Source organism: Centropristis striata, chromosome 5 (assembly GCF_030273125.1).
Source record: "Centropristis striata isolate RG_2023a ecotype Rhode Island chromosome 5, C.striata_1.0, whole genome shotgun sequence".
Classification (NCBI taxonomy): domain Eukaryota; kingdom Metazoa; phylum Chordata; class Actinopteri; order Perciformes; family Serranidae; genus Centropristis; species Centropristis striata.
The window spans coordinates 34,135,162-34,146,800 of NC_081521.1; the positions used below are offsets into that span (position 1 = coordinate 34,135,162).

The 11,639-nt window shown below is 40.8% G+C and overlaps 1 protein-coding gene across 1 annotated transcript in view; it reads right to left on the minus strand.

The window, feature by feature from the left end:
• The window catches only part of LOC131972196 (chemokine-like protein TAFA-2), a 90,015-nt gene extending 79,706 nt beyond the window's left edge, over nucleotides 1–10,309 (minus strand). The window contains exon 1 of the mRNA XM_059333982.1: nucleotides 9,786–10,309. The gene's annotated coding sequence lies outside the window, so the exon portion shown is untranslated. The remainder of the gene's footprint in view (nucleotides 1–9,785) is intronic.
• Nucleotides 10,310–11,639: the final 1,330 nt, after the last annotated feature.

The window sequence follows — 11,639 nt, forward strand, 5'->3', positions numbered from 1 at the left end:
ATTATATATAATTGCATGTGCTGTGGGCTTGTCTGACAACCTAATGAGGCAGCCATAAAATAGCTAGTGGTTCCACTTATAAGAACATAATGAAAGACTACAAGATAAAAGAGCATACACAGACAGCCAGTAGGATAGGCCCTGAGCTTCACACTGGCAAAAAAAGAGAGAAGGAATTATGAAAGGAAAGAAGTGACTCTCATTATACTCTGTCAACAGCAGCTCAGTTCATCAGAGGCTGTGAGTGTCTCTGTGGTTCCCATGTCACAGCTTTTGGGATGTCATTTGCGCCCAACCTTTCCTTCACCATCACTGTAAGAAAGACTTACACAAATACGCCTCAGGAGATAGGACACACACACACACACACACACACACATGCACAAGGCAAGGCCTAACTATGCTGTCCTAACGACCACAGTGATTGCTGTGTAGTTGTTAATGGAGAAAGCTGCCGGAGCCAGAGGTTGTATATGTGGTGTAGCTTTGACTTCTGGCTAACGGCTCATCGTTGCCGTCAGCCATAATGAGTCAGCCGTGACGCCGCCGAAGCTACAGTGTCTGTGTCAGCCCGTTTATTACCGCTGCTGAAAGTGATACCACATCCCCAGCCCACGCACTGGTGGAGACTCCTGTCACTGCAGACTCATTAGCAGAAGCTATAGCCGCGCCAAAACCAACAAATCAAATAGCTTTCTTAATGAGTTGAGCTGCTTCACCAGCAACCATAGCTGCAGTTTACCTGCACTCCATGATATTAGCTACCATGGCACTGAAGCATCCATCACAATCAAATATTTCAGATGTATTGACAATGATGCATGAATGAGCCTGCAGGTTAGACGATTCTGCAACACAACACTGATGTCAATCAAACAACTGCTTACAAAGCAATTCTTTGCTTTGTAAGCAAAGTAAAGCATGACTTTAACACAATGCAATTTATTGATATTTCAGAGTATTATTCTGAGCGTCATCAAGGTAGAAAAGCACCTGTATATAGGTAGTGTGTTGACAGAAGAGTAGAGAGCATTGCTAAAACATTCACTCATACAGTTCTCCATCTGTTTGTGTATCTTAAGTAAGGTTTCAACAGTATTAATATTTCTATTTTTTTCAATATAATCTTTTTAAAATGATGTGATCTCCATGACTCAACATAGCATAGTATTGAATCGAAAGTACTGATGCTATTAAAAAAGCAGATCTACAAACAGATTTACAACCCAAGGCTGTTTCATTTAAACAGTGGGGAAGAAAATAAACTGTGTGTATGATATGTTCAGTGGCTTTTTCTCTATTAGCACCATTGCAGGGTTGTTGATTTAAAAAGTAACCTATTTTGTAAGCCTAGGATTTTTTTTTACTAACAAGAGAGGTATCGAGTACTTTTGCCGTTTGTTTGTGTGTATTTTGATTCATGTGCATGTCTTGCATGCTTTAGCAGCTGGTGGAACAGATTAATGACATGTTCAGTGATTCTCTAACTCAGTGCAGTGTGCAGGAGATCTGCTCTCAGAGAATGAGATAAATACTGACACACACGGAACAACGAACACACACACACACACCTCAGGGTCAAAGAGCGATTTCAGTGGGGTTGTTTCCATTTAACTCACCATTACATTGCATTCAATAAAGAAATTATACATTATCTTCGTTTCTTTTTAATGAACATTTTTCAGTGATTTATTTTATTGAAGTGGACTTTGTAGTAATGTGCAAAATTCGTATGATATCCTACAAAAGAATAGTTTTAACATGTTTGTACACTTTGCAAACACATGACAAGTGCATCAGGATTTTAACATGTTTTAAACACTTTCAATGTAAGGCTAGTCACCAAAAACACTTTTAAGGTTAAGGTTGGTAAAAAGAACAGATTTAGGATTAAAAAACACATTTTACTGACATTACTAGTCTAGAGGTGGAAAGTCATGAGTTGGTTGCACCATCCACCACCCCTCCAGCCCACCCAATAGGTGACCTATATGTGGATAAAACCATTACATCGCTTCTCCACCAGACAAAATTTTGTAGAATAGCAGAACATATACTTCATTCATTCATTGGTTGGCTTAAACGCTTATTTAAACTCGGACTTATTAAACCTTGACAGGTCACCATACTAGAGATATAGACAACCATTCACGCTCTCATTGACACCTACGGGCAATTTAGAGTCAACCGGAGGATCCGGAGAGATCCCACGCTGACACAGAGAGAGTTGCAAGCTGGATTCAAACCTTCAACCCTCTTGCTGTGACGCAAAAATGCCAACCACTACACCACAGTGTAGCCCAGAGCATCACATTTTCTTTGGAAAAACTATGAACTGTTCATGAGATAAGTCTACTTGATTATTGTCTTTCCAATAAAACAGACATGACAACCAAGGTGTTCAGTGCATGTACGAACAACACTTTAATATCAGATCTTTAAAATTAACTTCTGTCACTGATAGAATCAGTAGCTTTCAGCAGTGGAGCGCCCCTCACTGGTGACTGAGACGCAAGGGTCATCTCAGATGCATTACATTACTTCTTGGTGAAAATCTTGTGTGTTCACTAACTGATGTATATAATGAGGTATAGCTTAGCTTAGGGGGAAAAAAGTGACTTAAAACTTTTTCAATGAACTGAACTAATCAATCAAAATGTCCACCTCTATTTTACAAATGAAAAGTTGAGTTTGAGAGAGCGACAGTGAGACGGCGTGGCAGGGAGTTTGGTCAAGAGAGATGGTCATTAACAGTGTAAATGAAGGGAAACATGTAATGACAGGACCCCAGAGTCACTGATGAGGGTGATAGATGGCTTTCAACTCAAATACATGGCAGGTCATCACTCACCCCAGACGTAAACACACACACATACACACACGTACAGCACGCTGCCACACTCAGAACCACACACTCACTCATGCTCTCTCTCATTCTCTCTTATTAACCTTCTGCACAGTCACTTGCACTATACAGCATTGTATTGTTGGCACTGCAATCACACAGAGCCTTGGAAAACACTCATGTTGACACAGACACACACAACTGGAGCATCACTCACCGTTGCCCTAGCACACACCCTCATTAGTCAAAGAAGAAGAGCACTGCCACACAGTTTTCCCTTGACTCCCTCTGTCTCTTTGCCACTAATAATGATAATTATCTTTAGACAATCACTTATTATTCTGTTATTGTAGTCATGTTTTAGCATAGAGATGTCAAAAATAGGAGTGCAACATAATATAATGTTAAAATTGCTCATTTTGTCCGACCAGTAAGATAAACTACACTGTAAAAAAAAATTCTGTTGCTTTTACAGAAAAAAAAAGGCAGCTGTGGTTACCAGAATAATTCTGCAAAAAATACAGTACAAATGTAAACAACTTTACAGAACAACTTGTAAATTTTACTGGTATTCAATGTACAATAAATAATAACTGAATGTTAATTTACTGGTATTCAATGCACAATAAGCAAAATCTGCATGTAAATTTTGCATAAATAATAAGTATAAAAGCAGCATTATCCTGTTAAAGGACGCTATAATCTACAACTTAAAAAAAAAAAAATGAATTACTACAGTTTTAGGATTTAAAATGTACAAGTTTTTCTGTAAAGATGTTGACATATGTATTGTATTTTTTACGGAAATATTCTGGTAACCACAGCTGCGAGTTTTTTTCTGTAAAAACAACAGGACATTTTTACAGTGTATCAAAAAAATATGTCTGTAACGGGCAAATGTTATGTCAGCAACTGGTTATTTTTTATTATTTTAATATTAATCTTTTATTTTTTCGTTTGAGTTTGTTTTTAGATTAATTAGTGAATCATTTAGTCTTGAAAATGTCTGAAAATATCTTGTTTTGGCCAACAAATTGGCCAAAACCCAAATAACTCTCAATTTATAATTTTATAAAAACGGCCTGGTCCGAAACACAAAGGGTTACAACCCCAGTATCAAAAAAAGTTAGGACGTTGTCTAAAACATAAATTAATCAGAATAGTTTGAACAGTTTTCACTTTATTACATGTCACAAAGGCAGTATACTTTATGTTCAAACTTATAAACTGTTTTTGTAAATATACAATGAATTCTGAATTTGATGCATTCTGTTTTACACAGCATGCCAACCTTTTGGTAATTGTTTATTTAATACAGAAAAGAAAGAAAATATTTTGAGGAAGCAGGAAATTCCAGCACCCGAATCTAAACACCATATTGATACTACATTTTTTTTTGTTTTTTGCTCTTTTTTTGTTTTGTCTTGTTGTCCATTTGCAGCTCATGTTGACTGCAGATTAAGTGAAGATTTTAAATGTACCACTGTCAGCCCCAGAGGAGCAACATTTCCTCCCTACTGGGAACTTGTATATGAAGAGGTTGACAGTAAAGTTGTCTTGAGTCTCAATAATTATTCAGTTGCCTGACTATCAACTAACTAATTGGTTAATACCTATTTTTAATGCTTTTTTCACTTCTTAAAAAAACAACCAAGTGTTTCCACTCTCCATCCTGCCCTGGCTGTGACAAAGACAGTCAGTAAAGTTTAATGTTTTCCCCACCATGCAACTTCTCTTGTCTCTCCTCTCCCTCTGGTCTTCACCCCTTCCTTGCTCTGTAGTCAAGGGAAACAGTGTGTGGGGCACAGAGGTGCTGGGTAAACAGTGGTTCTGCAAAGTGCTTTTTCCCGGGCTGTGTATACCTGGGTAATAGAGGCAGTAATGGAGTTTGTTCAGGCTAAGGTAATCCTGCAGCTGTGAGCGCAGCATCTGCTGCTGTTTCCCTCTGACGCTGTTCTGTTCCACAGCAGGTACTGATGCTGTTGTAGCTGTCACCGTTACTGTCCCACACAAGCCATTTGGGAGCAAAGCAATGTGTGTATGTGTATTTTCTGTGCATCATTCACAAAATATGTGTGTATATGCCTGTGCATCCTGAGCAAAAAATTGCATGGAGATAAAAATGCTGAAAGATGTGTGTTTGTGGGGGAGGGAAGGTGTCTGGATGTGTGCAAGTTTGGTGGAAAAGTCTGTGTGTGTGTGTGTGTGTGTGTGTGTGTGTGTGTGTGTGTGTGTGTGTGTGTGTGTTGGGGGGAGAGAGAGAGAAAGAATCTAAAAAATATATGTGTTTGGATGTTATAGCTCACCTTTGGGAGGTGGGATAAGAACAGGGCTGGCGGCTAGGAATGAATTTACGGGGCCCGATCTCCCAGAAACAATTTCTTTATGTGGGTTACACACATTTAGAGTGGCTACTCGTCCCCCCTGGGCCTCGGCACACCACACACAGCTACTGGAGATAGCCAATGAAATACAGAACACCTTTTATAGGACACCTGCTTTTTATTTATTTTTATTTATCCCCTGTAGCTTTCTTTTGTTTTTTCCTTCTCTCTTTCTCCCTTTCTCTCTATGTTTAGGTAGCCGTCTCTCTTTCTCTTTCCTTTTTTCATTCTCTCGTTTCATGTCTCATCATGCACAGCTACAGGAGGTGGCAAATGAAAACAAGATTCTCCTCGTACAATACTTTTTATTTCTTCCTGGCTGCTCTCCCTGTCCTTATCTGTGTCTTTCTCTCTTTTTCTGACTCTCTGGACTGCAGTTTTGACATTATTCTAATGGCACCAGAGGGCTTATTGGAGTAAGAGACGGATGAAAGAAGTGAGATAGAGAAATGCAGGAAGAGTGTGTGTTAAAAGTGCACATGGAGACATAAAGAAGTTGTGGGATATGGAAACATGAAAGCTTGCTGTATTTTTGAGTATGGTCGTGTGTGTGTGTGTGTGTGTGTGTGTGTGTGTGTGTTTGTGTGTGTGCTTTTGGTCATGCTGCCATAGGGAGGCAGAGTTAAATTGTCCAATTTGGACAGGTCCTGTGGCCTGCAGTATCCTCCAGTTTGCCCAAGATGAAGAGAAAACACTGTGTGTGTGATAACAACAATCAAATGTTTCCATCCAGCCATTCTCTGTAACTGCTTATGCTATTCAGTGTGTGTGTGTGTGTGTGTGTGTGTGTGTGTGTGTGTACTAAACACCTAATCCAAAGAACATTGAATTTACTGCCATTTAGTTAAAACAAGTAATATTAAAAAGTAAAATACTTACCTTGAAAACACAAAGTAAAATATATTTATCAAGAAAACAGAACAAAAGGGCCAAAATTAATTGCTACATCTCCATTATTCTAAAGTTAGAGTCAACTATTAACCTGCATGTCTTTGGATCGGAGATCAAGCTGCAAAGATTAGTTAACTAATCATTTAGTTAATCAACAGAAAAGTAATTGCTAACTATTTTGTTAACCGATCATAATCATTAAAGTCATTTTTCATGCAGAAATGGCTGAAATTGCTGTTTTCAGCCTTGGAAATATGGAGGGTCCCCACTTTTCCTGCGTGTTTTATCCTAATTAATAGAAATTGTTTTTGTTTAAGACTGACAAAACAACACATTTGAAGACATCACTGGGGGGACATTTATCACTATTTCCTGACTTTTTATAGACCAAAAAATTATACAAGAAAATGATCAGCAGATAAATTGATAACAAAAAACAATCACAAGTTGAGAATCTGGAAAAAAAACCCACTCAAATATGGGGAGAACATACAAACAAGCTGGCCAGAAAGTTTGACCACAGACCCGTCTTGCTGTGAGGTAACAGTGTGAACCACTGCACCACTGTGCTGCCCCACAATCACATTTCAAGATGTAATAACATTACAGTTGGAAAACAATTGTAAAAAAGGTTATTTGAGTACTTCTCTGGTTTTCAAATCAGTGTATCATGCTCCACACTGCTCTTCACATACACTCATTCATTTCCCAAAAGCAAACACCGACCGGGGCGTCCCTGTGGCACAGGGATTAATACGCCCACTGTGACCTTTGCTGCATCAATCTCCCTCATTTCCTGTCACCTTTCCACTAATCACTAAGTAATACACAGTGGTGGATGAAGAACTCAGACCACTTACTTAAGTAAAGGTACTAATACCACACTGTAAAGATTCTCCACTACAAGTAAAGGTCCTGCATTTAAAACCTTACTGAAGTAAAAATTGTGTGAGTATTATCAGCAAAATGTAAAATATGAAAAGTAAAAGTATTCATTGTGCATTGAAATGTTCCCTACTGCTGCATTAATATGTATGTTGTATTTTTCTGCTGTAGATGTTGAAGGTTTTGCTCATTTTAACTCCTTTATATGCTGTTGGTGAGTTTAATAGACACAGCAACGTGTCATAATCTATAAATCATCATATGCTTGTAGTCTGAGAACCACATATCTCTAAAATGTACACATTTCATGGGGTAAGAAAACAGCCCTGTTTTCAGAGTTTTAAAGTGTTTTAGCTTAAGAATTAGGAGGATTTTCTTCACAGTTCATCCTTCAGTTTATGAACATATCTGGAGACACATTTTTTTACTTAACAGGACAGGGATGAAAACATTGTAATCTGAAAAGTAACTAAAGCTGCCAGATAAATGTAGTGGAGTAAAAAGTACCATATTTCCCTGTGATATGTAGGGGCTTAGAAGTATAGAGTTGCATAACATGTAAATACTTAAGTAAAGTACGAATAATGTTGAGTTAAAGTATAGTACTTCGGTATGACTTAATGACTGAGTTGCATTCCCCCACTTTTAATGTCGGCATAAAGTACCAAAAAATTAAAAAAACGAGATACACATTTACACACACACACACACACACACACACACACACACACACACACACAAACACACACACACACACACACACACACACAGTATATTTGGCCTAAATGCAGTCTTGACCTTAATTAAAGTGTTGCTGTTGACCAGACTAGGTTTGAGTCCCCACAATGTGACTGTGAACACGTCATTCTTAACCTAAACTCAATCAAACATAAAACCCACTGTCCTATCAATCTCACTTTCCAAAAATATACCAAATCTAAAAGTCTCACATCTGCTCTCCTGTTATTTCAGTTAAATAGCTTGCTGTGTCTTGAAGAAGATATAATGTGATTCAGCCAACACGGCAATTCATATTTAAGTAATAACACATGAGAAGCACTGTTGTGTTTTATTTATTACGCCGTGTGTGTGCAGCCTGTCGCAGGAAGGAGGCTGCCATTACTAAATGTTTCCTAAATGACAAGGCAAAACAGTAGATTTGATACTTAAATACATAAAATATGAAAATGTAGACACAGTTATCTCCTGCTCACTTTAAGTTGATTCATATTATTCTGTCCTCGCACCTAATTTCCTTTTGTTGTCAATTTTCAACTCTCCATCTTCTCTTTGTCACCTCTATGTAGCTGTGATTAGTCATGTGAGCAGAAAAACTCAAAGTGTTGATTGAATGAACTGGTAACAGTTCATGATGGTATTCATCAGCCTGTGGTCATATTAAAAATACATCTGAGAACATTCTGGAAGCAACTCACCAGTGGCCGCATATTTATTTGTTTTCTTTTCATGAATTCACGTATTTTCCCCCATAAACCCCAACAGCCATCTCCCCTCTGCCACTGTCCTGCATTTTTACTCTCCTCCTGTCAATCATGCCTCACTGTCATTTCTCTTCCTCCTTATTTTGTAACTCCCTCACTCCGCTCTTCTCTGCCTCATCTCTTCCATGTTCCTTGCCGAAGCTTGTGAAAACACAGGGAGACAAAGACAGATGGAGCAGGAGCATGTCAAAAATACATTCACAGTTGGGATGACCATCTTTGTTTGAATCGAACCAACTTGTGTACTCACAAACATTTTATAAACAAGTCAAGGTCATGAAAAGGCCACAAGATAACATGATCGGGAGACACAAATGGTATCTTGTTATCTCCATCAGTGTATGTTTACATATCTGGAGGGAAAAGTAGACACTGCAACAACTTCAACACCCCCCAGGGTCTACCCTGCTACCCAATTGATGCACTATATGGCCACTGTCACCAATAAAGGTCATCTTATGAATCACCATCTACAGTGCATCAGGTGATCCATGGTGCTGCGCAGAAGACGCCCACCACAGGTCTCAGGGTGATGAGTTTCCCTACATGCTCCACACACATCTACACGTTTTTAATGTGTAAAATGATGCTCCTGCCATGTAGAAACTATACCACTGTGATATGGCCATTCTTCGTGAAATAAGGCAACAACATACTTAATCATTTAGCACCTCTGGACACAACACGGCTCATAGAATCAATCAACAAGAAGTAAGCAGCTGTTTGGCCCCGCTAAACACCAGCTCTGCATGAAATAGCGCACTGAACCCGGCGCCATATGCGCACAGCTAAGACCTGCGCGCCCCCGTGTGTATGTGTGCGTGTGTGCATGCTTTTGTATGTGCGTGTGTGTGTGTCAGAGAAAAAAGAGAGAGAGAGAGAGGGAGGGAAGGAGAGAGGGGCAAATCTATATAGCCTGTGCAACACCTGAAACAACCGCAATCATTTGTCTCTGCTATAAAATCAGCACCATGATAATAAAAGTGATAGCACACCAGAGCAGGCTGATGGGAAATTACCACGAGCAATCTTTTTGCATAACTCTCGTGCCTTCATAAAATCAAATCATTGTCTATTCTCTAAAATGGAGCAGATGAAGTGTAATCCATTTTGTGCGTAAATGGTTTTCAAAGGTGAGATAACCAGCACAGTGTTACACAAGCGTATCCATGCGTGGCAGGTGTGCCACTAATTGACTTTTTATCACGCACACTTTTCACACAGTTAACATTAAAGCCGTGGGCTGGTCTGTGCAGGTGTAAAGGCGGTGATCCATACCTGTTGGTGCGGTGTGCTCTTGTTCCTTTAGCCCAGCAGGTGATCCTCTCTCCTCATAGCCGCTCTGCTATCCGAGACGGAGGAGAGGCTCGCATCCCCTCTCCGGTACCATAAAACTGCTCCTCTCTTACACCGGGGTTCGACTGGAGCGGAAAAGTTATACCGTACCATCCACCTCCGCAGCAGCGCTGAAGAGAAACGGTGCCGGTGGCAGGTGTGACCTCCTGGGGGTTAAAACCAGCCGTTACTCCGGTGTAAGAAAAGGTCCCCTGAAAGTTCCGCTCCTCTCCTCCTCTTGTGCAGAACGGCTGAGAGAGGAAACTTAGTTATTAAGCCATGCCAACATGGAGGAATTAGCAACTTAAATCTTCCCAGTCAGCCTTTTGTTTTGTTCCAAGGATCCCCCTTTTATCCTCTACAGAGGGGAGCGACTAGAAAGTAGTCGAGCGTGGCGGGACAGAGGTGCGATGTGGTCGGAGAGTCAGGCAGACTGTTGGTGCGCTCCCGTCTGTCCGCCTGGAAGATGGAGAGCGCTGCTTCACCGTCAGCTGGGAAGTGGAGCAGCGCTCCCTAGCGGCCGGAGCAGGGAACAGCTGGCTACAGAGGCGCATGCAATAACGTAAATGATACTGTACAGTAATGGGGAGAAGACCATATGGGCTGCGCCAAGACCTGTTGGATATATGATATTTGTCCTCTCTTGTCAGCATAGACAGGCAGACAAACAGAACGAGGCATGTGTCAGCACAAACACACACATACACAAGCACACACAGAGTCACACAACTCAGAATGCGTCAGCAATAGCTCCCAGGGGGTGGATGCTGGACGTTGGCAAAGTCTGAAATGTTTGTGTCACTTCAAGAAGAACAAAACAATCTTAGATCTCCCCCCACCCCCACACCCCAACCACCCCCCACCCCTCTCCATTTCTATCTCTCTCAGCTGTGTGAAGTTCAAATTAAATTGAACTCACTTTAGCTGAGCCATGGACATTTCCCAAAAGGCTGGACCAACAGGAGCAGAGGGGTGATCGACACCATGCCCGACCAAACTGACCTGTGTGTGTGTCTGTGCGTGTGTCTCTGTGCGTGTGTCTCTGTGCGTGTGTGTGTGTGCGTGTGTGTGTGTGCGTGTGTCTCTGTGCGTGTGTGTGTGTCTGTGTGTGTGGTCTGAGTCTTCCACTGCCTGAAATGACCTGAGCTGCCCAAAGAAGTTTACTCACAACAAATGACTTTGTCCGAACTCTGTCACTCTGCAGTTCATTTGAGGAAGCAGCCCCACTGGCTCTGGGGTGTAACTGCGTGTGCTTGTGTGTGTGTGTGTGTGTGTGTGTGTGTGTGTGTGCATCCACTTGTATCCATGTTTCTCCTCTTACTGCAATAGAAACAGTTAATAGTAATAAGTCTTAAGGTCACTGAAGTCAGGCAGTGGAGACACTAACTTGGTCGTAAAACATTATACCCACCCACACACACACACACACACGCACACACACACACACACACACACACACATAGGCTGCTCAATGAAACAAAGTACAGTTGAAGTTCTAGCGGTGTGTGTGAGTGTATATATATAGAAGTCAGCATGCAAGAACCAGAGTTTGTGTGTATGTGTGTGAGAGATGTAATCGAGGTGATGATGTATGGTTGCACACATGGGTGACAGGGTAATTGATCCATAGTGGGGGTGTGATTGTGCGCGTGTGCATGTGAGGAGGCCCAGTGCCAGTCATATATCATTTCACCCAGTGAGCTAATCTGTTACTCTGACAAAGAGTTCAGATTACTGAGCTCTCCTCTCCTTTTCCGTCCCCCTTCTGGAGCCTTCAACACTCTCCTCTTTCACACT